Source organism: Lates calcarifer, linkage group LG7_2, assembly GCF_001640805.2.
Source record: "Lates calcarifer isolate ASB-BC8 linkage group LG7_2, TLL_Latcal_v3, whole genome shotgun sequence".
Classification (NCBI taxonomy): domain Eukaryota; kingdom Metazoa; phylum Chordata; class Actinopteri; family Centropomidae; genus Lates; species Lates calcarifer.
Window position 1 is genome coordinate 12,973,198 of NC_066854.1, and position 17,769 is coordinate 12,990,966.

General features: G+C 38.7%; 1 protein-coding gene and 1 long non-coding RNA gene across 9 annotated transcripts in view; one reads left to right on the plus strand and one right to left on the minus strand.

Moving 5' to 3' along the window:
• pnpla4 (patatin-like phospholipase domain containing 4) overlaps nt 1-17,769 on the minus strand; it is a 79,224-nt gene that overhangs the window by 3,243 nt on the left and 58,212 nt on the right. The gene's annotated exons all lie outside the window — the stretch shown is intronic.
• LOC108902564 (uncharacterized) overlaps nt 8,192-17,769 on the plus strand; it is a 34,258-nt gene continuing 24,680 nt past the window's right edge. For 2 of the 7 annotated variants that reach the window (XR_007809015.1, XR_007809019.1), the window contains exons 1-3: nt 8,205-8,402; nt 8,901-9,086; nt 17,546-17,702. This is a non-coding gene — a long non-coding RNA (uncharacterized LOC108902564). Of the gene's footprint in view, nt 8,403-8,900; nt 9,087-9,693; nt 9,728-10,439; nt 11,081-11,169; nt 11,229-11,457; nt 15,050-15,999; nt 16,186-17,545; nt 17,703-17,769 lie in introns of all 7 variants that reach the window. The other 5 variants (XR_007809018.1, XR_007809020.1, XR_007809017.1 and 2 more) reach the window with 4 other exon arrangements.

The following is a 17,769-nucleotide window of genomic DNA, read 5'->3' on the forward strand; positions in this document are numbered from 1 at the left end:
AATATAGGTCAAGTATAAAGGTTTACAATGAGTGGTGGCAGAATATCTTTTAAAAAAATGTTTTTGGTAGCATCAACATACTTCATAGAATTAGTTTTTGCATTATATGCATCACATCTGTTTTTACACACACGGGTGGAGTATCAGAAAGCAGTTATAAAACAATGAGCGCAGTTTGCATAGAAATATTGTGATAACCCATGTGGTTTCTGGGTGTGATGTTGCCGTGGAGAGCAGAGGTCAAAACCACTACCAAATATATCAGTTGTCATAATCCTTGTATGTTTACATTGTGCATTTACTCTTATATCCATTCATACATAATATATCAGTGATCATGGTTTTACTGGAATAATTCCTGGAACAATGAGGCTTTATGTCACAGAATCGTATTCACTTTTCAGTTATGAACTGTACACTGGGCACATATGATCATATTGGTTTAATTGTACAATGCATTTACTCACAGTTATCGTAACATACATTTGGGTTACGTATTAGGGGTCATCATACAGTTATTAAGTTATTGTTATATACTATATGTTATTCAGAAAATGCAGCTTTCGACAACAGCATCTTTTGTCTCAAAGTCTTTTTGGATATTTTATCCAATTTCATCCTGTGTCCAGAGCAGAAAAAAATATTTGGCAATGGAACCATTGTTTGATACTTTTCTTTTGACCATTTGCTGTCACAGATTTGTTTTGTTTGTACTAAATATGAATTCTTTAAGTGGTTTTCGTCAGCTTGTCAGTAATTTATTTATTGGTTTTTGTTGGAGTAGATGAGAGAATTCATACCAAAATGCAGAACACATGTATTTTCTGTGGCAAAAAATAAGACAAATATTGAAGAAAGCTCATACCCACATCAAAGTGTAATAATCAATGTGTCAGTTTTTATTGTCAGTGAAGGTGTTCAAACTTTTGGAATGAAATTCTTTTACAACTTTTTCCCTCCTTTTTGTTCTTTTTAACATATTTTAACAAAATATGTGAATTTTGGTCTGTGTTGCTTTTACTGGTGACTTTTAATAAAGAAAGAAAAACAGCACTTTTGACTGGTTTTTGCTTATGACGTTGTAAATCTGACTAAACAATCATTCATCATTGATTTATTATATATTTAGGTCATGAAGGTAGTTCACAGCAGTTAGATGGTCGAGGTCTTTTATCTAACACTTTGCTTTTCTTTCATCCACTTCAGGTCTTCAGCTGCTGTCCTCTTCTCCTCCTGCACCACGCATTAATCAAGAGGAGAGAGAGAGTAGGGGAATGACCCGCAGTAAAGATCCAGCTGACTATACTGTGACATTATCATGCTTATATATTGTTATATATGATGTTTTGTTTAAAAAATATTTTTTGCTGTTGTTGACTGCAATGTATGTCTGGGAGAATTCACGTTATTCCAAGATGGTAAAATGTGCAGGTCGGGAACGGGAACTGTAATCACGGTTTGAACAATATGACGTGAGCATGGCATCATGAAAGACACCATCCAGTAGCATTATGGGAAATGTAGGAGCAGGGTTTCTGGAAATCAAGAGGCTAAAACTCATTATCTCTAATCTGTCTCTTACGAGTCTGTAAACTTTATGGAAAAAAAGTCAATATGTGGAGGGACAATTTAAAAATGCACAAACTCAAGCTCATTTCTCAAGTTATGGAAGAAAAGCCTGTCACAGTATAATATCTAAATTACTCAGTAGTTTAATCTGGATGAGCCACCCGTAAACAAAATGTCCGTTTTGGGGGAAAAATGTAGCAGTGGTTTGACGAAATACTCCTCCAGCATTAAAATCAGATGTATTTACTCTTTTGCTCACTGATTCTGAATCCCTTTAGAAGCGTGAACACCTCCTCTTCATCTCAGGTAGGGAAAATATAGATTGGCTATACCACACACTATTTATGCATAATGACTTAAGGAAATGCTGAGCTTGGTATTCCAAGTCTCCCTACCTCTCCACAATATATGAGTCCCTTGGGTTACATGTGATAGATTTTTAATCTGTCTTTATAATGTATATATGGGTTCTAACCTCGAGATATATTGCACAGTTTCTTGGGGGTCTGATGCTATTTTCTCGATTTTTACGTCTTTTTAAAATTAACCTTCCACAGTACTTGCATATAAGATCCAAGTGTTTTATAATTTTAAAAAAATGGTTCGATATTTAACAATTTGTGAAAACGCACCTTTAACCGTGTCTTAAAGTGTTTTGGTGCTTAAATGTGTTTACCGTCTCAGTCTCAGATTCGCAATAGTAGTAGAGCATCTTCCTGTTAGCTGACGTATGTCGTCATTGGTCACGACGTGGCTCGTCATTGGTCACGAGCTTCTGGGAGGAGCTGTTCAGAGAGGAGAATCAGATATGAACCACGTTCGAAGCGTCGCCTCCGTTTGCCAGTAGTACGGGGGAACGTCGCCATCGAGGTCCGGATGCTTAAAGTTTTTGTCGAACGCAGGTGAGATGTTAAAACAAGCTCTGTAACTGTTTTTTGTCGAACACGGGTCAGATGCTAAAGCAAACTCTGGAGCTGTTTTTTGTGGAGCTGTTCTGCGGCGGCGGCGGCGAGGTGAGGATAATGCTAATGCTAACACCTGGGTGTTAGCTGTTCTGCGGCGGCGGCGAGGTGAGGCTAATGCTAATGCTAACACCTGGGTGTTAGCATTACCATGCTAACACGTGGCATGGGTGTTAGCATTAGCATTAGTAGCAAGCGTTAACATTAACGTTAGCATAAACATAGAACATTAGCATTAGCCTTATCGTTTGAGGATGTTTTTGGCGATGTTCCCTTTTTGGTATGTCTTTGTTTGTTTGGGTTGAAGTGTAATTGTGTTTCTGTGGCTAATGCGTCCCTGCCACGTTGTTGCCAACCGTTTATTAGTCTGTTTGTCTACAACTGTTTGCATCTCTGTACCATCGCTAGCACGCCATTAGCATACCGTAGCATTTTACTGCTTCTTTGTAGTTTGTAGCTCCAGCTTGTTCATTTTAAGTCAGTTTATGGTGGATTATCGTCGTCACGTTTCTTCTAGTTGCGGGTCTAGCAGTTTTCAGTGTGGCATTGTGCTCATTTTGCAATTTAGTTTTTTGCCTCTTTGGCGTTTGTGTGTCTTTATAGCTTTGTGGTAGTAATCTATCCACAGCCATTCATCGATCCCCTCACCATTTGTTTGTCGTGACTGAAATTATTATTAAAACGATTTTTAAAATGGCTTTTCTCGCTGAGATCAATGAAGTCATATTGTAGTAACATGATGAATTTATTCACCTCAAAAGTCAAAGTGTGATTGTTGGTTGTAGTGTTTAGTTTTCAGTGTTGTATTCTTCTACATTGTTCAGGTGTTGGAGGTGAACTGTTCTTTTTTAATGAGGTTATTTGTTGGACTTGTGTTTTCCAGGTTTACTGGTTCAGCTGCTGCAGCCTGGACACAAACACCAGCTCCCACCTTAAAAAGCAAACAGAGGCCTGGACTACGAAGGGAGTTTAAGCCACTCTGATTTAACTCGGGTTATCAAGGAACGTCGGGGTTGACAGACGTCGGCTGCCTCGATCTGCGTTAACTACAGCGACGGTGAAGATATCAGTAAGTTGAGTCAGTGTTGACTTAATTCTCTGTATGTGGACTGAAGTATAATTAAAAATACCAGAAGTTAAAACCTTGCTTTCAAAAATGTACTTAAATGAAAGTTTTTAAAGTTCACAGTAATGTACATGATTCCATGTGATTTCCCAAATATTTTTTGTGATTGATTCTCAAAGATGTGATGCTTGTTCTTGTCACATGTGACACCTCATTTTCTGAGACACTGTGTTGAAAATGTTGAATACTTTTCTGTGTTTTCATGGTTAAACTGTTGATGAACAGGTCACAATGTATTGATCATTTTTGCTGTGTATGTTCCTCTCTGTATGTCCTGCAGGTGTCTCCACTTCACGTCCACGATCAGAGAGTCTTTGAACAATGAAGGAATTGTTTAGACCAGGACAGAGGCCTCCAGGTAATTCACAAACAGCTTCATCACCTGTCCAACACAGAGCACTGGCATTAAATTATATATCATCTTGGTTATGTGTCTCTCATTTTGTCTGTGTTGCGCCCCCCCCGCCTGTTTTTGTCTCTCGTCTCGTCTCTTGATCAAATTTAGTAAAAGTTTATTTTACGATGGAGAAACAAACATTTCCATCCACTGCTGTTGTGTGAATACGAGCAGCTTCTTCTGTCTTTGTGTAGAAAACAAATTTAACTGATGAATCCAGAACAAGAAGAATTTAGTGCCTTTTTTTCTGTCTCTATCTGCACAGTTTGAGTGTTCAACACCCAGAAACACTTTATTTTGATGTGTTAAAAGTTACATCTATATATTAATGCGTGTTGTGTTTTTCTCCACAGAATTCAAACTGCAACCATTAAATCACAGAGAGAAGAGACAGACATGAAGATGTTTCCAGAAGGTCAGTGTTTATTCTTTTTAGTCTGACTCTGTCATTCTCTCAGCTGCAGTTTGACACAAATATAAAGCTTTAGAACAGAATAGAAACCCTTTAATAAATTGATAAATTGAAAGCCTTTAAATATCAAGTATAAAACCAACCTTCAAAAATTTGCTCTAAAAATAAATGTAAATTACAATTACAAATACATTTAAAACCTTAAATAAATAGGTCTATACATTAAGTATGAAATGGTTTAAAAATACATTTACTGAATAGGATGCTAGCAGGGTGCTAACTGTCACTGTGCTGTGCTGAGTAGGTGCGGTTTCACTGCCTTCAGTGGACACGCTAACAGAGCTCTTTATTTTGTCTAGATTTTGATGTGACTAACTCAGAATGGCATTAGTGCTTTACACAGATTTTAAAAGTGTATATTTCTAAAACCTTTAAAAGTAGGTCTAAGAATTACTTGATTATGAATTGATTATTGTAATATTTTTTTTTTGGGCCTACCACGTGCTAGCACTAAAAGTCTACAAATGGTTCAGAATGCTAACAAACTTTATGAGCATTCACATGTGGTGTTTAACTTCAAAATTCATTAGTCTAAGAGAATATAATTGTGTCTATCTGGTCTCATATAGTGTAGTTTAGTCTTCTTGTGTCTTATTAATTATTTTTTGTCAAATTTCAGCTGTTCATTTCTCTCTGTTTCATAACGCCCTACGTACAGGTCTCAGAGACGCCACCAGTGCCGTCAGTTTCACAAGAACAGCTTCTGACGTCGCGTATCGACGGTTATCCCGTTACGCCACAGAGTCTAGAGCGCTTGGACAGGCGTTCACAGAACCTGTAAACCAAAGCTGGGCCCCTCGCACTTTGTCTGCCTCAGGTAAGATTACAACTGGCAGTCCCTTTTCTTTTAGTGTTTGCATTTGTTTGTACAGCGTCAAAATGTACTGCCAAAGGTGATCTTTAAGCGTCCAAGCTCAGCAGTAGTTGTCTTATATAGTAGTATCATGTCCAACAGACAGAATCACTTCTGTCTCTAACTGACACTCCACCCACTGAAATCAACCCGACTCTACTGATCTCAAAGGACAAAACTTTTGACACTTTACTGTGACATTGAGTATTTTTAACTGTTTTCCATGCCTTAGTATTTTATGACATTTGTTTTTGAGTGTTTTCCAAGCCTTATTATACTATGACATTATTTAAGTGTTGTTGGGTGTTTTTCCACTGTTTGTTATGCCTTGCTGTACTATGACAGTATTTGAGTGTTTTTCCACTGTTTTTCATGCATTATTGTACTATGACATTTTTTTTTGACTGTTTATGACTGTGTTTCATGCCTTACTGTACTATTACTGTTGTTTATGCCTTAGTCTACTATGACCTTTTTTGAGTGTTTTTCATGCCTTACTGTACTATGATGTTTTTTAACTGTTTATTACTGTTTGTCATGCCTTACTGTACTATTACAGTATTTGAGTGTTTGACTGTTTTTCCATTGTTTTTCATGCTTTACTGTACTATGACATTTTCTGACTGTTTATAACTGTTTGTCATGCCTTACTGTACTATTACAGTATTTGAGTGTTTGACTGTTTTTCCATTGTTTTTCATGCTTTACTGTACTATGACATTTTCTGACTGTTTATAACTGTTTGTCATGCCTTACTGTACTATTACAGTATTTGAGTGTTTGACTGTTTTTCCATTGTTTTTCATGCAACACCTAGTTTCCCTAAGGCACGCGTACTCAACGTGCACCAACACACACAAGCACAAATCTTCGCCTTTCTGTCTTTTATGTCATTATGCAGCCCGTGCCCTTATTTTAAGAATTTGAATAAATTTAACAAAATAAAACGACCACATCTTCATTGGTATGAATCCAAAGTAATGCAGCAATGTATTTGTGCTTTTGCTTTTGCTCACATGTTAAGAGTTGATTTTAAAGCGGTGACAAATGTTTTCTCGCTAAAAATTATCAGTAATTATCACAATAAATGTCTGTGTTTATGGTCAGAACATGACAAACACTTGCCAAAAAGAACTTTTTACAAACCTGAGGTAGAAAATCTAACGTAGCAAATCTAAAACCTAACTTGTGCAAGAGGAATCTCATAGTTCTATGTACATTATACAATAAATGTGCATTAATGTTCTCGTTGTCCCTAAGCTAATCAGTGAGCGGAACATGAGGTCGTCTGACAGTACATGATGATGTCTGATTAGGAGCATCAGCTCGAGTAATGTTGGTGTCATATGGCACCAAGCTTAGGCAGAAAACAAACCTCTCATTGTCACTGCTGATCTTTTGTTCCCACCCACAGCTGCAGTCACAAGGTTTCACTAGTGACAGGGAAAGAAAGACACCATGTTCAGAGTAGCTGGACACATTGTGCATAATCAGGTGAGTTGTAATTAGAAAGGAGGATAGGAGTGAGGGGCTTCATGCTGCAAGAAGCCAGATGAGGTGGTTTAAGCATTTTTATGATGATGATATTGATGCACAGTGAGAAAAAGCTTTTATAAAAACACATGTATTTTTGTAAGTAATATTAGCTCACATGATGGTGTGCAGGTAGTGGTGATCATTTAACAGAAATCAATTAACCAATCAATAATCATTTCTTGTTTTGGGGCGGCACGGCGGTGCAGCAAGATGGAGGGTGGAACCGTGGTTCACCCAGGTATTTTGTGTGTGGAGTCTGCAGTCTCCCTGAGTACTCTGGCTTTCTCCAGGTTAGGTTACTTGGTGAAGGTGGGTGTGAAATGTAATGGTTATTGATTACTGCTAATTATTTTCTCAATTAATCATTGAATCATTTTGTTCATAAAAAGCCCCACAGCCAAAATGAATGAATGAAAACCTGCAGATTAACTGATCATTACAGCTCCAATTTAAATATTTAAAAATGACACTGACAGTGACACCTTAGGTTCTGAAAAAGTTTATAGGCCATTTTTATTCAGTAAACAATTCATCAAAGATTTTAAAAATGTGAATAAATCAGAAGAGGTACAGTCCCACCACCAAGTTATAAATAACACCAGAGGATAAAAAGATAAGGCTTAATATCCAGCAGAACTGATCTGGGCACAAACAGGTTAGTGTGTAATAAAGAGCAACAGAGGTGTGCTTTAGCGTGTGTTCTCAGTTGCCAAGTAAAATAAGAGTTCTTTCAGCTTAGTGGCTCAATAGGAAAACAACTGCCTGATTAAATAAGAACGTGTTCTGTGTCTGCTTGCCGAGTCAGGTGACGACGATGAGGTGGAGGTGGAGGAGATACAGCAGCTGACCGTATCCAAACACACGGACAGAGGAGCGCGGCAACGTGGCAACACTCAACTCGAAGTGTGCGCGCGCTGCACGCGCCTGTCATTTTTTTTATCTCTGCGAGTGAACCTTATGAATGAGTTTGTGGATTTATAAAAGAGGTTATTTGACTTATATTAGGCTTTGAAAAGTGCAGTTTAAAGGGTTTTTGCAAAGGAGAAGCAGCCGGATCTGTAAGTTTGGGGGTCAGGAAAAAAGGACAGAAGTTAAAGCAGAAGATGAAATAAAACCCTCATGGGAAGGGGACAGACAGCTGCTGTGGCTCGTGCTCACAACAGCGTGACCCAGCCAAGCTGCGTCAAGTTAGAGAGAGTGACGAGACGACTTCCGTTTTGACGGCGTTTCAAAATAAGAGGCAGAAAGTGTATGTCGTCATTGGTTACGGCGTGGCTCGTCATTGGTCACGAGTTTCTGGGAGGAGCTGTTCAGAGAGGAGAGACGGATATGAACCACGTTTGTGGCATTGCCTCTGTTTGCCAGTACTGCTAGGTCCGGATGCCTAAACTTTTTGTCGAACACAGGTGAGATGCTAAAACAAGCTCTGGAGCTGTTTTGTCGAACACGGGTAAGATTGAACGCTGAGCACACCTGCGGCGGAGGAGGTGAGGCAATTAGCATTAGTAGCAAGCGTTAATGTTAACGTTAGCATAAACGTGGAGCGTTAGCATTAGCCTTATCATTTAACGATGTTTTTTGGCAGGGTTTCCTTCTTGGCATCGTTTTTGTTTGTTTGGGTTAAAGTGTAATTGTGTTTCTGTGGCTAATGCGTCCCTGCCACGTTGTTGCCAACTGTTTTTAGTCTGTTCGTATCTCTGTACCATTACTAGCATACCATTAGCATAACGTAGCATTTTACTGCTTCTTTGTAGTTTGTAGCTCCAGCTTGGTCATTGTAAGTCAGTTTATGGTGGATTATCGTCGTCACGTTTCTTCTAGTTGTGAGTCTAGCAGTTTTCAGTGTGGCATTGATCATTTTGCAATTTAGTTTTTTGCCGTTTGTGTGTCTCTGTAGGTTTGTGGTAGTAATCTATCCGTAGCATGATCAATTTATTCACCTCAAAAGTCAAAGTGTGATTGTTGGTTGTACTTGTGTTTTCCAGGTTTACTGGTTCAGCTGTTGCAGCCTGGACACAAACACCAGCTCCCACCTTAAAAAGCAAGCAGAGGCCTGGACTACGAAGGGATTTTAAGCCACTCTGATTTAACTCGGGTTATCAAGGAACGTCGGGGTTGACAGACGTCGGCTGCCTCGATCTGCGTTAACTACAGCGACGGTGAAGATATCGGTAAGTTGAGTCAGTGTTGACTTAATTCTCAGATGAAGAGCGCACGTTAATTCTGTGGGTTTATGAGAGACTGTAACGACACAATGTAAAAGCGCAGCTGTCAACAAAGTCAGGGAGACTGGTCACGTGTTCTCTGGATTCTGTAATATGAGCTGGAAGGATACGGAAAATATGAAATGATTTTTCAGATACTTGGATTACAGTCAACACGTGGGTCACATGTCTGAAAATGAGCTGTTACTCTCTGTGAATGATGATATGCCTGGAACACTGTATATGTATGAATGTAATGCTGTTATGTTTAGTATGAACTTCATGTTAACAGTATTTCAGCCTCAGTGGAAATCTGAACCTGGATGAAATATAAAGTGGTTCACATTCATATTTCCCATCATTAATACTGCATGTTTTGGTTTGATATAGTAGTAGTGTCCTTTAATGTAGTACTGTCATCCAGCAGTCTTGTCTGGTTTCTTTGTAAATTTAGTGTCCTTTACTTCTATCTCTATCTGTACAGTTTATGTTGATGTGTTAAAAGTTACATCTTTATATGAATGTTTATTGCATTTTTCTCCACGGAATTCAAACTTCAACCATTAAATCACAGAGAGAAGAGACCGACATGAAGATGTTTCCAGAAGGTCAGTGTTTATTGTTTTTAGTCTGACTCTGTCATTCTCTCAGCTGCAGTTTGACACAAAATATAAAGCTTTAGAACAGAATAGAAACCCTTTAATAAATTGATAAATTGAAAGCCTTTAAATATCAAGTATAAAACCAACCTTCAAAAATTAGCTTTTTATATAAATAGTTCTATAAATTAAGTATGAAATCATTTAAAAACACATTTACTGAATAGGATGCTAGCAGGGTGCTAACTGTCACAGTGCTGCACCGAGTAGTTGTGGTTTCAATAGACACGCTAAGAGAGCTCCTTATTTTTTCAAGCCGGAGCCGCACGTTCAGCTTTGTAACCAGACCCAGAAAAGAAAAACACTAAAAAGATGGATAGGCGCGCGACCCAGCCAAGCTGCGTCAAGTTAGAGACAGTGACGAGACGACTTCCGTTTTGACGGCGTTTCAAAATAAGGGGAAGGAAATGTATGTCAGGTCGCGCGCAAGATGGCGCCACTGTAAGAAGTTTTGTCTTGTGCTGTAGAAGCTTTTTCTCTTTCAAAGCTTGACTTTGCTTGTCTTAACGGAAAATAACATGTAAATAGTTCTTCTCACGTTTGAGTATCGCTTGGGGGAAACGCAGTTGAAACTTTGACCCATTTTTGCTTTGTTTTTCGTCACTTTTTCTGTTGGACTCCCACCGTAACTAGCTAACGAAATTGGCATTCTGCTTGCTAGTGTGGCATTCCATCCATCCGGAGACCAACTCCAACTGCCAAACTACCAAACAACTGGTTCTGCTGATATGTCGACTACAGGAGAGGGTATGGAAATGACAATGGATGTGGCAGCGGAGAGTTTAAAACGGTGCCATTCATATGCCGAACAACAACTTGCGGATTTTGATGACTCTCCAAGCGCGAGCCCACAGAAAAAAATCACCCCTCTGTGAGCCGGAGCCATCCAACGCTGTCCTGCTGGCGGCTATTAACAAGCTCATTGAGACGCAGCTCAGTTTCAGGGAGAAACTGGAATCCATAGAGAAGTCCATTGAGAATAATGTCAAGAGGATAGAGAGTTGGCATCCAGAGTGGATCCCCTGGAGCTCCAGATTAAAACCCTGACCGCTGAAAATAAGAAGCTGATGGACAGAGTGAACGACATGGATGCATACTTCAGCATCCACCACGCCGCACTATAGTCCGCTTTTCACACCGGGCACACCGTGACCAAGTCTGGGCGGACGCTAAAACCTCTCAGGTCCTCAAGCAGAAGAACGTGAAGATATCGGAGGACTTAACTCAGCAGGTGAGGGATGCAAGAGCGAAGCTGTGGCCGCTGGTAGAAGAGGCGAGGAGGCCTTTTTGCTATCACTGCTGGTAAGAAGATATCTGCAGAGGACTTGACATGAAGTATTTTCCTGAGTAGGTAGACTCATGTAATTGTGGAAAATTAGATTTTGATGTAGCCTTTGGCAGCTGAGAGGATAGCTCCTGTCCTGAACTTGTTGGGATACTTGTTCCATGGGTCAGTTTTTGGTTTGGTTTGTGAATTCAAGTTTTGAACATTTCTCAACTTGTTGTATTCTGTAACTACTACTAATACTGTTTAAGTAGTTTTTGTTATTCTGTGTTTTGTGTACACAGGTTTGATATTCATTTATCATGTTTATCTCTAAATGTATGAGATTTAACTAAAAGAAAAGCTTTATTTTTATTTTGTAGTCATCAAAATAAGGATGTCTATTTTTTTTTAGGAGACTCATTCCACTTCAAAAGATGAAGCATTTTGGCGCAATCAGTGGGGAGGGAAAGTTATTTTTTCTCAGGAGGTGTTTTAGTTTTACTCCATGTTAAATTTAATGGTGAGATCATATATACAGAGGTTTCAGATGGATTCTGTTAGTAATTCAATGTGGAGATAATATATTTATTTTGGTAATGCTGGGAATTCTAACATCACACTCCTTAAGTTTTTGTCTGACAAAATTCTCCAAGAAATGAACAAATTTTCCTCAGCATCTGTGATTGTTGGCGGTGACTTTAATGAGGCTCCAAACTTATGTACAGATAGAGGTAATCAAGATCATTTTAACCCTGTTTATATTTGATTTAACTGATCATGCTGGAATAGATATTTATTTATCAAATTTAAGTTCTGCTCACCACAACAAACCTGGATACTGGAAGTTAAACTCTTCCTTTCTACAACAATCAGCTTATTGTTTGGGTAATAAACAAATTATCACTAAATTCAACTCAATGTCTGAAATTACACCTACGCTAAAATGGGAGCTACTCAAATTTAAATGTCAAAGTTTTTCAATACGTTTTGGAAAGCAGCAATTAAGAGATCAAAATAAGGCTTATGCTAATAATTTAAAAGAGTTGAATGATTTATTAAATATACCTGTTCCAAGTAATGAAGATAAAGTGCGTTTGCACTCATTAAGGGAAAAATTAGACCTTTTATTCCAGACAAAAACAAGAGGAGCATTCATAAGGTCTCGGGCCAGATGGTTGGAACGTGGAGAAAAGAACTCCTCCTTCTTTTTTAATTTGGAGAAAAAACGTGGTGAGGCCAGAAAAATATCTGCCTTATATATCGATAACAGTCTCTCTGAAAATGATAAAGAAATCTCTTCTTTTATCTCTTAACTTTTATCAAAAGTTATACTCTTCCTCATTTAACCCTCAGGCTTGTAGTGTCTTTTTTGATAAAGTATCCCCATTCATTCCTAAAACTTCCAGGGAGAATTACGAGCTTTGTGAAAGTCCAATTACGCTAGAAGAATCGAAGAAGACTATTACAAAAATGCCAGCTAATAAAAGTCCTGGTCCAGATGGATTGCCTTATGAATTTTATGTAACTTTTTGGGATGATTTAATAAAACATTTGTTGTTGGGAGTGTTTGTGGATTGTGCCAGAAATAAGGAACTGACTGTTTCTATGAAGCAAGGTTTAATATCACTAATCCCTAAACCTGGTAAAGATCTTCTTTATCTGGATAATTGGCGTCTTATAACGTTGCTAAATTCAGACTGCAAAATCCTTGCAGCACTGTACGCCAATAGATAAAAATTTTGCTTAGAGGAAATTATTTCTGTAACACAGTCAGGTTTTATGAAAGGTCGGCACATTGCTAATAATATTCGGCTTGTCCTAGATATTTTAGATTATAGAGACCTGTTTGATCAAAAGTCACTGATTTAGTTTTTGGACTTTTACAAAGCTTTTGATACTCTGGAACACTCGTTTATTTTTGAGGCTTTGCAATATTTTGGGTTCAAAGAAAACTTCAGGAACATCATAAGTACACTCTATACCAATATTAATAGCTGTGTATCCCTGGCACATGGTACTTCTCCTCGCTTTCATATAAACCGTGGGATAAGACAAAAGGTGTCCAATTTCACCTTTCTTATTTTTGGTAGCTGCTGAACTTCTTAATCTGTTCATTGTTAACTGTGTGAATATAGAGGGTATTAAGATAGGTGACAATGTTCTAACCATTAGTCAGCTGGCTGATGACACCTGTCTGTTTCTCCAAAATGAACTTCAAGTCCCTGGGTATCACAATAAGCAAATCTATTAGTGAGAGGATCTCTCAAAACGTTCTGCCAAAAATTGAAAAGTCTAAATCTATCTTCAACTGCTGGTTACAGAGAGACCTTACTCGAATTTTACTTTCTAAGGCAGAAGGTTTATCTAGATTAGCGTACCCAGCTTTATCTTTATATGTAGATCGCAAAACCTGTGCAGCTATTGATTCACTCTTATTTACATTTATTTGGAAACACAAAAATGAGAATATAAAGAGGAAGACAATTATCAGACACTATTCAGAGGGTGGTGTTAATGTGTTAGACTTCCAAACTATCAACAGTATATTCAAACTCAACTGGATAAAACATTGTCTAGCACATACTAATGCGCCATGGTTTTTTATTCCCAATTTTTTGTTTAATAAATGTGGTGGTTAATTTACTTTACCTCAAGTGAATTGCCTGTTAAGCTTGCCAACTTCCATAAGCAAGCCCTGGACACATGGGAAATTGCTTTCAAACACAACTTTTCTCCTCACACATGTATCTTATGCAATAATCAACATATTGTTTACAAGAATAAGATCTTATTTTTAAAGATTGGTACGATCAGGGGGTTATGTTTGTTTTTGATCTTGTGAATGATAAGGGGGACCTAGCTGCATATGAAGAATTCACCCAACGAAAAGGATTAGACTTATCTCGCTCTTTGCACTCCAGAGTACTCAAAAGTATACCCACTAGTTTGTTGTCTCTTATTAGAGCGCCTGTTCTGTACACACCTCTCTCAGGAATGAGTCCTGCTCTGTGGCTGGGTGGAAAGGTTCTTGAGGAACGTTCATGTAACAGTGCTCATATTAGGTCAGTTTGTACTTTTGTTCATAGTCAGTATCCAAACTCATTTCATCGTTGGAGAGTGATGTTTCCTGAAATCAGTAACAACATCTGGACTGAATTTAATAGATTTTTTTGTCTCCAATAAAGTTAAAGAAATACATATTAAAATCTTACATAGATATTATCCCCGTAATGAATTCATTAACAGATTTAGACCTGATGTGTCCCCTTTATGTTCCTTCTGCAAAAAAGAGATTGAGTCTTTATGTCATGTGTTTTATGGATGTGCCTATTCTACTAACTTCTGGACTCTATTATCTTTATTGATTTGGGAATATCATAAAGTTTTGGTCACTTTTACTGAAAATATGGTCTTATTCTTAAATGTTGACTGTAACAATGAGGAAGTTAAAAATGTAATCAAACTGCTGTGTCTCTTGGGTAAATTTCACATCCATAAGGCTAGATTTCTCCAGGCCAAGCCAAATGTATCTTTGTTTTATATGGAGTGCAAATCTTTTAATGACGCTATAGGTAAAATTAGTAAGAATAAGAAAGCTTTCAAGACATCCAATCTTTTGGAAAGTATTATACGTCATATCAATAGGTAATTTTTTTTCCTTTCTCCTCTGCTTTTTGTGTGATATTCATTATGTACTCCTTGTGTCTCCCTGTATGTTTGGATGATGTCATGTTTGTTTGTTAGTGTCTTTAATGTGATAATAAAGTGTTAAAAAAAGAAAAAAAAAAAAAAGAAAGAAAGCGTATGTCGTCATTGGTTACGGCGTGGCTCGTCACTGGTCACGAGTTTCTGGGAGGAGCTGTTCAGAGAGGAGAGACGGATATGAGCCACGTTTGTAGCATTGCCTCTGTTTGCCAGTACTGCTAGGTCCGGATGCCTAAACTTTTTGTCGAACACGGGTGAGATGCTAAAACAAGCTCTGGAGCTGTTTTGGTCGAACACGGGTGAGATGCTAAAACAAACTCTGGAGTTGTTTTTTCGAACACAGGTCAGATGCTAAAAGAAACTGTGGAGTTGTTTTTTGTGGAGCTGTTCTGCGGCGGCGGCGAGGTGAGGCTAATGCTAATGTTAACACCTGGGTGTTAGCTAACACCCAGGTGTTAGCATTACCATGCTAACACGTGGCGTGGGTGTTGGCATTAGCATTAGTAGCAAGCCAAACTGTGGAGCTGTTTTTGTCGAACACGGGTGAGATGCTAAAACAAACTGTGGAGCTGTTTTTGTCGAACACGGGTAAGATTGAACGCTGAGCACACCTGCGGCGGAGGAGGTGAGGCAATTAGCATTAGTAGCAAGCGTTAACATTAACGTTAGCATAAACAGAGCGTTAGCATTAGCCTTATCATTTGAGGATGTTTTTGACGATGTTCCTTTTTTGCTATGTCTTTGTTTGTTTGGGTTGAAGTGTAATTGTGTTTCTGTGGCTAATGCGTCCCTGCCACGTTGTTGCCAACCGTTTATTAGTCTGTTTGTCTACAACTGTTTGCATCGCTGTACCATCACTAGCACGCCATTAGCATACCGTAGCATTTTACTGCTTCTTTGTAGTTTGTAGCTCCAGCTTGGTCATTGTAAGTCAGTTTATGGTGGATTATCGTCGTCACGTTTCTTCTAGTTGCGGGTCTAGCAGTTTTCAGTGTGGCATTGATCATTTTGCAATTTAGTTTTTTGCCTCTTTGGCGTTTGTGTGTCTCTGTAGCTTTGTGGTAGTAATCTATCCATAGCCATTGATTGATCCCCTCACCATTTGTTTGTCGTGAGTGAAATTATTATAAAAACGATTTTTAAAATGGCTTTTCTCGCTGAGATCAATGAAGTCATATTGTAGTAACATGATGAATTTATTCACCTCAAAAGTCAAAGTGTGATTGTTGGTTGGACTTGTGTTTTCCAGGTTTACTGGTTCAGCTGTTGCAGCCTGGACACAAACACCAGCTCCCACCTTAAAAAGCAAGCAGAGGCCTGGACTACGAAGGGAGTTTAAGCCACTCTGATTTAACTCGGGTTATCAAGGAACGTCGGGGTTGACAGACGTCGGCTGCCTCGATCTGCGTTAACTACAGCGATGGTTAAGATGTCAGTAAGTTGAGTCAGTGTCGACTTAATTCTCGTAATTCTCAGATGAAGAGCGCACGTTTATTCTGTGGGTTTACGAGGAATTTAAAGAGACTCTAACGTCACCGCAGTAAAACCGCAGCTGTCAACAAAGCCAGGGAGACTGGTCACGTGTTCTCTGGATTCTTAATCTGTAATATGAGTTGCAAGGACACGGAAAATATGTGATGATTTTTTCAGATACTTGGATTACAGTCAACACGTGGCTCACATGTCTGAAAATGAGCTGTTACTCTCTGTGAATGATGATCTGCCTGGAACACTCTGGCTGTATATGTATGATTATACAAGAAGTAGTTCTGACCGAACAATCTGATTGGTCCACAAGACATTTAGAATGCGCTCAAATCAGCATGACAGCACACCTTACTCATCACTAAAAATATTACTCCGCCATATACATTTTACTTTATTGGTAATAGTTGTATATCGCAAGATTACACTCGAGGGTGTCCTTTAACGTCATTTGAGCAAAGCGCCTCGGCTTTCTCCATCAGCTGTGCCGGCGACACGGCGCTATAACTTAAAATTCATGTAAAAGTTTGCGGATGCAGAAGCTACATCTGTGTGAGTAAATAAACACAGCGTCTTTGTTATAACGCGGTTGATAAAAGTAAGCATTCATTTGTGCAGCCGACTCATTCACTCATCTGGGACTAGAAAATTATTTCTGTTGCTAGGTCGTTACTAAGGCTCTGATTATTTGCCGTAGTGATAAACTCGGTTCCATTACACGTAGGAGTCCGCTGACGTGACTGATTGCGTTCCAGTTAATAGTCAGACCCCATGTATTTCTATGGAAACGGGAAAAGCACTCGCTAAAACCTTTTAATTTTGAGAGCAAATTGCTCCTCAACATGAACAGATTTTGATTATACATTTTACTTTGTTGGTAATAGTTGTATAATCGCAATATTAAACTCGAGGGTGTGCTTTAACTTCATTTGAGCACTTCAGTGATGCTTGCGGACCGAGGCGCGTTAAAGCACACCCTCTCGGTTAATATTGCTTAAATGTAATGCTGTTATGTTTAGTATGAACTTCATGTTAACAGTATTTCAGCCTCAGTGGAAATCTGAACCTGGATGAAATATAAAGTGGTACACATTCATATTTGCCATCATTAATACTGCATGTTTTGGTTTGATATAGTAGTAGTGTTATTTAATATAGTACTGTCATCCAGCAGTCTTGTGTAGTTTGTGCTGTTGTTGTTGCTGTAGTAGTCTAATATAATAGTAGTCTAATGTAGTACTGTCATCCAGTAGTCTTGTCTGGTTTCTTTGTAAATTTAGTGTCCTTTACTTCTATCTCTATCTGTACAGTATATGTTGATGTGTGAAAAGTTACATCATCTCCCAATGGAGGGGGGACGCCCGCTTCCGCCCCAAGCACTCCGGGCAGCAGCCTGCCTCGCCCCACCTCCTTTGTGGGCACCACAAGCTCCACCCCCCGCAACAAGGTGACCCAACCAGTGCGAAGGTAAACCATTTGTTTTATTCCTTAAAAACACAACTGTATACTTGCTCTTGGATGAAAATTCAGGGTT